Below are 15,029 nucleotides of genomic sequence, written 5' to 3'. Positions count from 1 at the left end.
CAGTAGAATATTCTGTTTAAACAGCTGTCTGTGCAGATAGTGCTTCACTAAACGCAACAGAAAAAAAACCCTCAGGGGTCTCTAGTTACCATGGAGACGACTTAAAACCTTTCGCAGAGGCATAAATTGAAAATGACACACAAGTGTTTAATTTCTGTTGAGCGACACTGATCAAAAGTGTCGAGCGCCCCACCAATAATCAGGCTTGAGTCAGTCTCATCATCTACTGGATGGCTTACCATGAAATCGTACAGATGTCCATTGTGTCCTGAGGAGTAATCTTAATGACTCTGACTTTTTATTTAGTGCCTCCAGCAAGTCAAAGTTTTCACTCATCCAGTGAAATATGGATTGGGACAAACTTTGGTACAGACATCCATGTGTTCCAGTCAATGTGTCCTCATGACTTTTGCTTTAGTGGATGGCTTCCCACTAATTTGGTACAGACGTAAGGATGAATAGTTAGAACTGTGGTGTCCCAACCAGGGCGTCTACAGGTATCAGACACTTCAGTTGAATACTTCTTGAATTTTTAACTAGATTTAAGACTGATCTTTGACTTAACCAAGTATTGTAGGTAAGTAGTATAAAGCATATATAGTCCTGTAAAGAGGTAGGTTTTCTGTAGGAATATGGTTGTAAGAGTGAACTAGGTTAATCTACATCTTGCCAACAGGTTAGAGCAAGTATAAACTAAAAAGACAGTATTAGGTCCAGTGGTAGGTTTAAAGATTTGAATAGAAATGCAGACTCTTGTGCAAAAAAGCTTGAATTATTTTTACGAAAATGAATTAAAAGATGGATAAATTAAATTAGATAAAATGTTTATGGCAATTTATTAACACAAATTAAAATATAAGGCTATTTAATGACTTTAAATGGCTTATATTCATAAAATTAAACTTTAGACTTTTTAAGCACCTACAGATATTGGTTCCCTTCATATAGTATCATCATCAGATCAATCTTGAATTTGTCCAGTACTTTGGTTTATACCTGTCTGAATACCTGAAAAACAATGACATTCAGCCTCAGCTTTACATTGTACTTAGAACTAATTGGTAAACATTTGCTTGCAAATGTCGGTGAAGATTCTCAGTCATCCAAGTCATGGTAATCTTAAGTGCTATACTGTAGGCAACTGGACTTGCTTGCGTTTCTTTAAGCCACACATCAAAACTAAAGAAGCCTCTTGGATGAGAGGCGAAACATCTTCAAGAAACGCAAGCAAGTCCAGCTGCCTACGATATCGCATTTAAGATTAGCTTGCAAACATACTAAACTAAAACTGTGAACATGGTAAACATTATACCAGATAAATCAGTATGTTAGCTCTTTGCTAATAGCACCACTGTGCAGCCTCACAGAGCTGCTAGCTTAGCTGCAGACTCCCGAGCTTGTTATACTGTACTAGGGCATTGTGTTTCTTTCCATCCAGACCCCAATAAATATAGATAACCCCATTCATCATTTTGTTTCTTTAGTCAAATACAAAGTTAATACCAAATCTGTACCTTCTCCTTTATGACTACAATATCATTTAATTAACAAAAACAATTGAGATTTATTACCAATGGGAACCACATGAATAAATCTACACTAAGGACTGGATGCCATAATGAAAAACTCATACAGCTCTAATTGATATAGAAGACAGTGGCCCAAATTCACTCAAGGCTGTAATGCTTATGAGTGTGTGTCACAACCTCAGAACGAGGCAGCTACGGCTGCATGAGATTCACTCAGTGCACACAAATAATAGACTGCACAGTTTTAATTTGACACACTTCATAGGAAAGCTTACGCAAAGCAGGTTTAGGCAGAATTTTTGTCAAACATATATATTGTGGGTATTATATTCGTATATACACTACAGGGCATCTGAGCTTCACTAATCCCGTCTCTGTGCCAAATAAAGCACCTTGCAACGTCAATACATACACAGTGGCAGTGGGGCAGTAAATACACATAAGGTGTGGATTTATCTACACTTGGCTTTGTACCAAGAGAATGAAGTGAATTAAAGTGAACACTGACTGCTTCCAACAACATAATTTTATCACCAAGAACCAGTCATTATGTACCAGTGCCTTTATTGGTTTACTGTGACTCCACTAAGACAAAAAGCACGTTACTCTGTGCACCAGTTGCTTTTGTTAAACGGTTGCTTTTGTCAGCATTTGCATAATGCACATTTGTGTATTTGAGTGTTTTGTAGCATCCTGATCTTGTTTTATTTTTGTTTGAGGTGCACCATAAAGAAGAGGTGTCATGTTGCTCTTTTCTTATGTATATTTTAATTGTAATCCTTAAAGGATAATTCCAATGTATTTCAACATGGCATGTTTCTCATAAATGTGGCTATTGTGGCTCAATGGGCTTTGTTACCTTTGCAATCGCCACCTCCTTTGTAGAGATTTAGGAAAACAAGGACTCGCGCGTATTTTGGTGCAAGCTGTGGGAGCCTCCTACAGTTCTTTAAATAAACCTGTTTTTTACATGAATCACTTTAAACACTTGCCGCTGAGTCCGACTGGAATTAAACACAGAAAGCAGACGCCTGGAGCTGCCTTTATGGCTAACTGCGTAGGGATCTACATCTGGGGCAACTTGCTGGCTGGCCTAATAACCCTGCATATTAATCTGTGCAATCCAGTTTGTTTACATGTGTGAGGCAGACTTTAACTGAGGTTTACTTTCTTCGAAGGAAACTCTAAACTAAATACAATGGAGGATTATCTCTGGAGTATTATGAGGCTCATTACAGGTCCTTTCACTGTGATAGTCAACTGTATTTATTTGAACAGGAGAACACAGACCAGCAGTTAAAGGAAATGGAGGAGGAACGATGAAAAATGGAGGCAGAGGCAACAGGACAATCCCAAAAGACATCGTGCCAAAGGAAACTGGTGGTGTTCTTTCGGTCACTGCTCTTCTGTGCTCACTGCGGAGGAAAACATTTGTTGCAAAGATGCCAGACTTGTAAAATAGACGTGTCCAAAGATAAGAAGGATCTCAGCTGTGTAACTCAGACAGCTAAAATTTGCAAAGCTTATCAACATTGCCATCAGACTATTTTGCATCTCCCCAAAATCAACTGGAGATAAAGGCCGAGGATGACTTGACCAAACACGCAGCTCTCCATACGGTGAGAGAAAAAACAACTTCAACATGTAAAATGGCAATAAACCAGCAGTGAACAGTAGCATCTGGATATACATTTTCCTGAACCCCCTATGATCTGACTGACAGTGGTAGCTGAGAGGAAATGTCACAACTTTGTCGGATAATTTAGCCCCAGGTAGAAAAAAAATCAGTTAAATGATTCATATAAAGAAAGACAGCACGTTATTTTGCACAAGTCCTTGTTTCCCCAAATTTCAACAAAAGGAGGTGGCAAGGGCAAAGTTAGCACAATCCATAGAATCACAATGGCCACATAAAGTTGAAGTAAACCACAATGCTCCTTCAACTAAATTCAAGTTAAAGTTACCCTGAGGAGTGTAAACACATTGGTTTGAGTATATCCTTGAGGCCTTAAACCTGACAAATGTTTTGTTTATTCCTATTTAAAGATTTACACAGCCAATTTTTGTGTATCCTTGAGCACAAACTCAAATTTACCTAAAAAATACAAGTAATTTTAAAATGTATTTCACCACAGACCACTGAATACATGCCCTGTAATGTATTAGATTGCTCAGACTAAATAACACAATTTTTGGAATACTTCAAAATGGTGCTGACTCATTCGTCTGGGTCTTATATTTCAATACCAAAAACACTTGCTGACAGTGTCCTGGCTTTGCATCTCCTCTGCCTGTTGTTGTGTGGCTGGTGCACTGCATAAACTTTTTAAAAATCTGTTTATCGGAAATATAGACCCTTTTAGAGCCGATGTCACAATGACACCAATAGCGCTCCAAATTTACAAACGTTCCAGTTTGTGCCTGAGCGCCAACAGCAAGTAGGTTGTTATTAGTGATGGTAATTTACCAGAAACTTATGCCGATGACTCCTCATTTTAACTTCACAAATCAGTCGTTCCTCATGTATTGCCGTCCTTTCAAAGCAAGTGACAGGATTAAATAGAAACATGGCGTCCAGCAAAAGTTCAGCTCTAAATGGCATCACGCTGTAGCCAGTCAAAATATTCCAGTTGAAAATAAACAATGAAACTGATTTTATCGCTGACGCTTGCTGGGATCACATTCAGTTAGAACGTGGTGTTTGAGCAAATAAAACAAACACAAATTAAGTAATCCCTTCAAGTAATCTATTATTAAAAGACAATAACTGTATTCAGATTACCACCAATTTAAACTGTAACTGAATACAATTAATCTTATCTTAAAATCATGAATATGTAATGCTGTTGTATTCCGCTATACCCAAATCCTGTCTGTAGCACCATTAGTGGTTAAAAACTCCACAGGATATCTGCCAATAATAACCTTAACTAAACAAATAGCTGACGGCACGGCGGTGCAGTGGTTGGCATTCACAGCAAGAGCAGTGCTTTAAGTGGAAAAAAATAAGTGCCAGTACTCCCCTTATTCAACTGTTAGCAGGTAAATTAGGCGGTGGGGAGTCGGTCGGTACCAGCAGATCATTAAGTGATACATTCAAATACTAGAACATGATGCTGATTTAAAAAAATCTTTTTATTGGTGCTGATTTAACAAAAATCTTTCTTGAACTTACATGTCTCCCAGGCCACTGCAGTTGTGGAAACTATATTTAATATTAGATTGCCTTATAGCATCCCTTTGCCTTTGCCTTTGCCTTGCCATTCTTGTCCTGTGACGGGGTTATTGTTGACGTCAATGGCAACAGGTGTTGCTGATGCCACCTCGCTGCTAGCCTGGCTGCTAGCAGATGCGCTCCTGCTAGCTGCTGCTGCAGGCTGCTCTTCACTTGCATTTTCTGTGGCATCTTCACCGTCATCATACGATTCTGGCCCGGTCCGGTTTCTTTTTATGCCCTTTTGGAGCCATGCCAACATTTACAACAGACTGAAATCACCCGTTGTATGAAACGAAACTTTTGGCTGCAACTAGCCATGGGATGCAGTGCCTCGCGTGCAACTAACAACAACAAATGTACTAACGCGAGATCTCTTCTTATTCTTCAGCAGACCCGACTTCGCAACAAACGTCTCGCGAGAAGGGACAGGCGTGTGGCGCGTACTTGTACACAACGTGGTCCACACTGGGTAATGTAGTATAGCCATAGAAATAAAACAGAACAGGCTACTATGAGCTCATGAGAAGTCCCAGTACTCTGTAAAAAGTCCCGGTACGCCAGGGGCTAAAAATCTAGAAGTGGCGGTGCATACCGGCCCACTTAAGGCACTGAGCAAGAGGGTTCCTGGTTCGAACCTCTGGGTGGGGGAGCCCTTCTGTGCGGAGTTTGCATGTTCTCCCCGTGTCAGTGTGGGTTTTCTCCAGGCACTCCAGCTTCCAGTCCAAAGACATGCAGGTTAATTGGTGACTCTAAATTGGCCGCGGGTGTGAATGTGAGTGTGAGTCGTTGTCTGTCTCCATGTGTCAGCCCTGTGATAGTCTGGTGACCTGTCCAGGGTGCACCCTGCCTCTCGCCCAGTGTCAGCTGGGATAGGCTCCAGCACACCCAAAACCCCCAACAGGATAAGCGGTTACGGAAAATGAATGAATAAACAAATGGCTCCATACAGCATGTATGATAATAATAAACTGTTTATATTTTCAATGTGTTAAAAAATAAAAACCCAATCTACAAGCCATGCCTCCCAAGTTCAAACACAGGTCATGCTAAAAAAAGTCTGATGTGCATGATTTTCTGAGTAAATTAGATCCTTATTTGCTATTTCTGCCTTCAATTACAGTTTTTTTTTAAGGAAATCAGGTCAATGCATTAAATCCATGACATATCAGTATAATTAGTAATTAATGTGCAGACAAGTTCATCCCACACTTTGTCAGTCCCCAGTCACAAACCTGTCAGGCCTGCTATTTGAGACTGAAAGGCATATTTAGTTCTGTCTAGTTCTGTCTTATCGGTCGCATAATTATTATTTTTTTTATCTATATTTTTGTTTTTAGAGCTCTGCACAAAGTTAATAAAGCTGAAGCCTCACGGAAAAAGTCCATTTTACTTTCTCTATAATGGAAAGTCAGTGTTACAGAAAAAGGATTAACTGCTGTGTAAGAAATGTTGATGTCTTTCAAACTTGCCAAAGGAAATAAAATGGATTAAAACTGGCCTGACATTTGAACCTCCATCCCTGTCTCCACAATACTTAAGCTACTGCCCTAGTTTCAATTTAACTTGTAAAGCTTTTTTTTTTTTTTAACCTCAGAAATACATTTCCTTTAACTACAATATAAGAAAAGGTTGAGGTCTATTGACTAGAATAATTGTGCTGGAGAAAGTTAATGGATAGAAAGCATTAAATACTGCACATGTAGTGACTTCACCACCAGCTACAGGAAGTTCATTATGGGTCATTGTACTTGTGGCTGTACCATAAATAATTAGTTCACAACCTATTTGATGAAGGTGGCATTATCAGAAATTGCTCTTTATTTTCCGTCTCTTGTTAATTAGTAAATTTGATAAATTAGCCGCTGAACCAAATTGCAGTCCAAAAGCTATCAAGTCAGGAACAAATTAAGCCTGAAAAACGAGGACATCAGAGAACATTCAGTGGGATTGAGCAGGAAAGTGCTTTTTTGGTTTTGTTCCCCGTTATTGAGGGAAAACGTGAATTTAATTCAAAAATCCTACATCAAGCAGTTTCTACATATTCAACACCTCCCAGATGAGTTCTCCTGCCATATTCAATGCAGACACATTCAGCACAGAAAATGGTTTGTAAATAAAGCTGCTGCCTTGGATTTGAAAGAAGATATTATGATTGCTTCCCAGGTTTGATGTATGATCTGGAACAGAGAGGGCGGCTCAGCAGCTCATGTGTTTTTGTTTTCCAGTTTGATCCTCGGCCACAGCCCTCGCTCGCGTTGCTTATTTTCTCAGTGTTTGCGTGGGTTTCCTCCAGGTGTGTGACCTTTCATCTAAATGAATTACAGGGAAATGAACACATCACTTGCTAATTAGTAGGGATACACAACAAAGGGTATGGTGTTTCAGAATGACAGATGTATTGGTTTCAAGTATTCTGATCGTTTCCATTTGCTGCTGCAGACAGGAGCTGGGAATGAACTGTGAATGATGCAGCTATAATGCACATAACCCCAATACTGAATGTGACTGGGACAGTTTCAAACACAACATTTCTATAATTTACTCCATACACTAACACAGACAATAATCTTGGACAGCAGGGCAACCTGCTCGGTGCCATTATTGCACTTTAATATAGCTCTGCGCATGCCACTTGTACATAATACTACGCCCAGGCAAGCTCATTGTGCTGCCAGGACCACTTATAACATCCCTGCCTCATGTGCAGCTCCTCCTCCTCCTCACTCTCCTCTGCCTATGAGCCAATGCAAATTACAGTAACAGCTTGGACGTGAGTATAATCTCAAGTGGTGCGAGCTGGGCTCCATGGCGAGGCATGCAGGCAGATGGAAGCAGAGACTCTGCCAGGCCTCTTTAGGGGCTCCCACTCTTTCTCCAGCATGCTAGACAATGGAGGAGCTGTGGCTCATAACCAGCTCCTCGTCTGCCACTATCACTACTCCCAAATGCTGTTTTTGGTAAACGATATGAAAGGAAGCGAGCTCCTGTCATGGCCTTGTTTAGACCAATGCACAGATGGACAGTGAAACTGGCCACTTTAAAGCATGAGCCACTCACAGGGACGGGAGTAGAGATACGGAAGCGGGATGCTCAGACATTCACATTTACGATGAAAGAAGATCACAGTACTGTAGGTGCGTTTCTGTACGTGTCCCCGCACAGCAGGTGGTACAGACTTTTCCTTTGAGTTATGGTAGATACCTAAAAATAGCTCTTATAATAAACAACATTTTTTGATCATATCTCAATTAAGGGAACATTCATTTTAGCACTTTAAGAGAAAAGCTTTGATTCTCTTATTCAAAAAAAAAAAAAAAAAAAATATATATATATATATAGAATACAATTCCAGTGAGGACTCCACAACTTCTAAGACTGTATGTGTCTAAACATGCATCACACATACAATATTCATACAGGCATGGTTAACATACTTAGCTCAGACATGTTGTGGGTCTGGGGTGCCTCAGGGACAAAATTAACTTTGATATTCAAATTGGTTTCCCTTCTGTCTGTATCATTGACTTTTATCTTGAATACTCCTTTTCGGCCAAACTGACTCTGGTTCTTGAGTCTGATTCTTGGAACTTTGTTGCTATCTAGCAAACCAACCCACGTTTCTACCAGTGTTCTGCAAAACCATTGTATCAAGGATGTATCATGGATGGAGGACATTTCACAATGCACAAAAGTGCACAACATTTGTTTTTACCCCCAAAACAAGCATGAAGCAACAATTAATGAGACCACTGCATGCTCTTTTTTGTCAATTTCTCGCTTGACTTTGACATTTGTCCAACCCTGTACAATATGACAAACCCAGTGATGTCATGGTTGGCACTGTGGGTCAAAGAAACTGTGCTATTTTTGGTTCCAGCTGAAAACCAAGTTTTTGGGCTCTGAATCAATGGGGTATGAGTTCACTGACTTTTGTCTCCATGCAGGAAGAAGATAGATTTCCTCCTGCTCTGTACTTTGTGACGCCCTGCTGGTTTCTGCAACACTGAATGAAACAATGTATTTCTAAAGGAGAACAGTGAGTAGAAACAGTCCCAGTGATTACAGATAACTTTTTAGGTTAAGAGCTTGCCTCTTTGGATTCAAGCACTGCAGTAAAAGTTGCATCAAAAATGTAATGCACCTTTTATTTTGAATGAATGAGCTCCAGGCTTTACACTTGCATGACAACCGAGATGAGAGGCTCTCTGTTTTGCTGCTCCGGGAGAGAGGCTTGTTCAGGCAACACCGATTGTGCTATTCTCGGCTATTAATGAAAATGGATTCTTAAACTCAGTTGTAGTCCTAGTAACTAATGAGGATTACGCAACAAGGTTGCACCTCCATGTGCCATTAAACATGGAATATTTAATCATGTGATGTAGCTCCGAGACAAACATATGTGCCTTGGAGGAGTTCAAACAACAGCCTCCCTCCCTCCCCGTATACATACATAACAACGAACAGTACAAAAGAATATGATGTATGAAGAAATCAATGGACTGTGAGTCAGTTGCGTGTCAAGATGAGGCTGTTTAAGTGACTCAGCCTTCAATGTGTTTGCCAACCCTGAGTGCATCTGCACTAACAAAAAGATATTTGACTGAGAGAGAGAAAGAGAGAGAAAGCACCAAGACGCTGAGCACAACCCCCCTGGAGCTACGCATCTATTGTATCTGACTTGTGCTCGCACGCATGCAGGTCATGTTTGATTTTACCATATTTTCCTCCACTATCATTTGAAATAGCTTCTGCTACACCATTACAAATTCACAAAGCCCTTGTTACTTGGAGATGTGGATGACACGGAGCGTACAGCTTAATTTCTTTGTATGATTACAGCTGCAGAAACAGGAATCGGGTGAAGAGATGATATCTTGAGATGGCAACATGTTCCGTAAACCTCAAGGATACTCTGAGCTGCTACTCGACGCCGCCTGTCACCGCCTTTCGATACTTGGTATTCCAGGAAACCCTGACTGCAAGACTCAGATTACTTTGACAAGAGACGCAGACCACAGAACACAAGACGAGGGAGGGGAGGCGTATATGCACAGCGCCGCCACTGGAATGTTGAATATGTGAGGATAATAACTTGACCTCCTCCTCACTCTCCCCTCGATCCCTGATTAAAAACATGAATTCACTACCTACTTACAGAGCACCATTTTCTCAGTTGTAGTACCATAATTTTGAACGAGCCGAGATGAACTGGTGGGGAATCCTGTTGTTACGCCTCTTATCGCCCTCAAACTTGACAGCCAGGATTAAACTACACTCCAAAGAACAGCTGGGCGAAGATGTCGAAAGAATACATATGGGCCAGAACCGCTGTACTTTCACAAAACAAATTGCTATTATTTAACAGGAAAGGGTGAATTCAATTCTCTTGAAAAGGATTAATCTAACGATGGGAATTATTTCCTTTTTCAGGACAGCAACAGAACAGGATGTCTCACAGTGCACAAAAATATGCAGAGTTATGCAGGGTGCATAACTGTTGTAGACGCTGCTTGTTAGGCGCACGACGAGAGGGAGGGGGAACACTGAAGGGAACAGCAGTTATGTTCAATTCAGTAACACAAGCTGGCTAATTAGCATTGCCCTGCCATTCCCTTTGAACCAGAGGAGGACAAGTGGGAGCCATCATATTTCTTTGTTCTCAGCACTGTGTGATTCCCTCCTGACCGCAGAAAACCACAGGGGTTCTGACCGCAGAAGGTCAGAGGTAGGTAAAATAACCTCACCTCGCAACCCCCCCCCCCCCCCCAAAACTACACCTTCAGCAAAGCACTGCCACTGGCGGCACGCTGCATCAGATACAGTGCCTAGATGTGGTGCGATGACATTTTCAGAATGCATACTCACTCCGAGTACACCAGACAGATGTTAAGGGGGATGCAGGTATCTACTGCACTTCAGATGCACACAATTATTCTCGGCTGACTGCTCTCTGAAGACGCAGCACAGATCATTAACTCTATCCTCTCGTGTATCAGGGTTTTAATTAATAGTTTCATGCTATATAATGTACGATTGAAACATGAAACTGCGTTTATGTACTGCTGCAGCATTTTGAAGGGTGTTTTTATGGCCCATTTCGGGTTAGTTAGAGATGCAGTCAATTACACTACGACTCTAGGTAGAACCTTTTTGTTCCACACATGGGTCAAATAATTTGACATACTTGGCAAAGTTAGTGAAGTCAGGAGGTGCTAGATGGGCGAGGTTTGCCTTTGAGTCTATATTTAGATAGGAAAGTAATTATTCACAGGAGAGTATTGCTGTAGTCTCACTGGCTCTTACTCCCCAGTTTTTAAGATGAAAGAATAGAACAGATGATAAAAAATACTACCTCTGCATGTTCTGAGGATATATGTTTGCAGTAGCATGTTTTTATTGTTTGTTTTTCCTGATTTTGACAACTGGACAATAAGAGTATATTATTCAGACAGACTGTAGTGAGCAAACATAAGGAGGCCACAAAACCCATCAACATTAATCTCTTGTTTATTTGTGTTTATATTTCCTCTATTTGAGCATCAATCTTTTCAAATCAATTATAAATCATGTTTTAAAGAAGCTTAGAGCATTAACAATGCAGAGATTTAAACAGTATTTCCTTGTGTTAAACTACCATTATTATAGAAGGAATGATGACCTCTTTCAACATAATTTGTTGTATTGATATAAAATATATAACTATATTTATTTGTCGGAAAAAACCTCTGTCTTTATTGTGTCGCCGCGTGTCTCAAACCAAATGCAGGCCATTTCCTTCCACATGCCATCAGCCTCTTGCACAGTTAAATCAGACATTTGCTGCCAGAATACAATCCCAGTACAACAGCCCTGTAATACCGAAACATCTAATGTACTTACAAATCATATATACGACAATGCGCTATATAAATTGTGCTATAAAATGTACATATTATCCATTATTGTCAAACGTAAAGCTAAGCAGGTTGTATATACTGTCCATAAACCACCTACTGTATGCATATAAAGTTGCTCACTACACAAACGGTTTATCCAGCACACTCCCACACACTCTGGTACTATTTGTGACCTCGCAGACATTGTATGTTGGTGTCCATTTGTTGTTTATCTATTTCTCATGCCTACTTCCCTGGAAATATAGCGGCCATGTGTTTATGTTTGCATTAGTCGTTGCACAGATGCACACTATGTCTAAATGTAGTGTACCCATGCAATTAAGCTGACTCTGCTTTGACAGACTCCACCCATATGGCTGTTTAAATTGTGTCAAACTAAGGGGAAAAAAAGGCAATTGCAAATTTGACCCAGTTCTGCTCTGCACCTGTAGTTTGACTGTCTTTTCTGTAACAAATTCCCACCAGTGATCCACATAGTACTGCATCCTCAATCTGCTGATGCACCACTGCTAAAGCAACATTTTCAGCATAGTTAGAGCTGCCCCGGCAAAAGGTGGGGCTGCGACAGCTCAGTCAATATGCAGTGACTTGGAAAACACGACAAACTCACCAGATATCAAGCCCCAGTCTCCATTGCAGGTTTCACATCAGCATGCTGATCAGCTGGCGGTCAGAGAGTCAGAGCTGAGGCAGGCGACTCTCTCTGGCGTCACAGGAAAACACCACCTAGAGGACAGGAAACACATTTAGTCTTTTTGTTAGAGTAAGGGCAGCTTAGGTGAGCACGCTAACTACACTGCGAAACCCCCGCCAGACATGTGGTTGTTCTAACACACTTTGGGATGTTTATTATCTACTTCTCGACAGCATTCTAGTGAAAGAGCCGACATTCCTCAACACACAAGAGAAGCAGTCATACATTCATAATCTCATTGACTGAGCTTGCTCCTTTTTTACACTTGGCAGCTTTGGGTGTGATATGAACGCTGATCTGATTATGAAACAACAGGAAAGAAGCATAAGCAGCAGGAGCGGCATTAGAAAAACAGAGCTGGAGATACCATGGCTATGAATGTGTGTCCTGTCATTAATATTTCACTGCATCATTGTAGCTAAAAGAGAACAAAGTGTAAAGGGGAGCATAATGAAAAATTCATCATATTTTGACACAGCTTTGGAATTTATCTGTGCAAAACAAAGAACAGGCGAATCTTGCGCTCGTGATGAGATTTTGTGGCTGAGAAAATGAGGTGATTAATGGATCCAAATAATTACTCTGTGCTTTAACATAAGGCCCTTGCCATGCACATGATGAAGATGAATGAGGATGAGGTTTTGTAACTCACTTAGGAGGCTATTTCTACTGCTGAATTTTTCTTTCATTTATGCTTCTTTTTTCTTCTCAAACAGGATGGAGGTGACTGCCAAGGTCACAGGCCTCCAGTTTCTCACTTGTCCCTAAAATTCAAAGCAAGCTGCATGACATGTCACAGCTCTGCCTGCAGTTCAGCAGCACGCAACCCAAGAGAGATTACCATATCGCTCGCATTTGTCTGCAGAGAGTCTTAGTGCATTAAAAAGACAGAATTCTCCACTCAGGTTCTTCTTCCGGGCTATACTGTACATCAATTTGTATTCAGAGAGGGACTTTAGGCTTGTCACCTTCAGCTATTCATCCAGCCAATGAAGTATTTATGACGCAAGCTTTTGCTTTTTGATACGTCACTTCGATCCTCTTCAGTTCATCGCAGGCTGGAGTCAGCGCTGTCATGTCAGAGTTTAAGAAATGAAGGAGAGAAATAAAGTAAGAGTGTAGGTGTCAGAAATTTCACAGTCTATCATTTCACAGTCTATCATGCCATGCATATTAACTGCTCCTGCTCGCGTGTGTGTGTGGCGTCGCTGCGGCCCACTCCGGCAGTCAATGTGACAGTGAGTGGTGTGACTGCAATGTGACAGTGAGCAACCACTGGGAGGTGCATAAAGTTGTACATTTGTATCGAGCGAGAAGTCCTTCACCCATCCACAATGGTCTAACAACTGATTTTTCGGTTCTGTCTTCGTTTCCAAGCATCAAATCATCACCTGGCCCAGTGTGATAAGTCCGGTGTCAGCCCAGGACAAGCCAGTCTCACTTAATCTCCAACATGGCTCCCTTTCACTGTATCAAACACTCCACTTCCCTGCTCCACTTTCCTCTCTCCTCTCCACAACATTTTACCTCTCCATTTCTCTTTCCATTTCTCTCCAGGCCCTTATATAAAGTGAAAAGAGAAGACAAAAAAATAAAAAGAAAAAAATCCACAGTGCCAGGCAACTTTGGCCAAAGGACATACTTCCGTCAAGTCATTATCCATCGGGGTGATTCCTTCCTATCTTTGCAAGACAAAGACGGTTGTTAGGGAGACAGTCATCCTCCTGCGCTGCCAGCTTTGTTACTTAAAATACTCTGGTATGACAACAGGGGTGAGACTTCGCCCTTTTACCTCACTGCGGTTATATCGTGTCCGTCACTCCACAGAGAGACGACTTAATGCGTGCGGCATGAAAAACAAACGGAAGGCCAGTCAGGTTACAGGAAGGATGGAAACAACCATAACCCTAAAATTCCCCTTCTTAATCAACATATTGTCGGAGATATGAGCCACACAGGCATAAGTATGTATTTAATGGGCTTAAAAGTAAACTTTGATTGCAAATGGTCTTCAATATAGTGCAGTGAGAGCATTATCTGCCCGTATATAACAATTAGCTTGCTGAGAGAATAGTAGAAGCAGGGGGTTATTATTGTATTAGAAAGTGAAAGTGAGATATCTGAAGCAAGCTTTCCTCTACATCATGATTTGCTTGCAGATTTCCTTGGAAAACTCTGCCTACAACAAGTATCAGGAAAAGCGGATCAGAGCTACATTGATTTATTTAAAGATTGGAATAAAATAGAATTGCCATTTCATACTTTTTGTCTCAGCACGCAAGATTACAAATTACAAATTTAGAAGACAATGTCAGAATTATCTTTCTTCTGGCTTAAAGAGAGGGGGGTATTTTTTTTTCCCCAGTTCTTAGATATCAGCTCAGCAAAAGCTGCAAAAGAAAGCTCTGCAAAAAACCTTGAGGCATCTCATTACATCAGATCCTGCTGACCATCAGGGGAGACAAAAGCAAGCCTTGGAGCTACAATCAATTATAGATTTGAGTGAATGCATTCATAAGATAGCTGCTTTCTTTGTGTTCCTCCTTTCCCCAGATGTCAACAGAAGTGGTGCCACTTCTGAGCTTACCGGCAAGGAAAGCAAGGACCCAAATCATTTAATAGACCGCATCAGTATGGGAAATTAATTCCACTGCATGTGAGGAGGTTTTTGTGTATTTATTACAGACTAATTG

At 40.9% G+C, this 15,029-nt stretch overlaps 1 protein-coding gene across 3 annotated transcripts in view; it reads right to left on the bottom strand.

Moving 5' to 3' along the window:
- The window catches only part of lrfn1 (leucine rich repeat and fibronectin type III domain containing 1), a 153,981-nt gene that overhangs the window by 20,706 nt on the left and 118,246 nt on the right, over positions 1–15,029 (bottom strand). For all 3 annotated transcript variants that reach the window (XM_078167013.1, XM_033632219.2, XM_033632221.2), the window contains one exon: positions 12,253–12,368. The gene's annotated coding sequence lies outside the window, so the exon portion shown is untranslated. The remainder of the gene's footprint in view (positions 1–12,252; positions 12,369–15,029) is intronic.

This window comes from Epinephelus lanceolatus, chromosome 4 (assembly GCF_041903045.1).
Source record: "Epinephelus lanceolatus isolate andai-2023 chromosome 4, ASM4190304v1, whole genome shotgun sequence".
Classification (NCBI taxonomy): domain Eukaryota; kingdom Metazoa; phylum Chordata; class Actinopteri; order Perciformes; family Serranidae; genus Epinephelus; species Epinephelus lanceolatus.
Note: the sequence above shows the minus strand (reverse complement) of the source record. Positions and strands in the feature narration are given on the sequence as shown.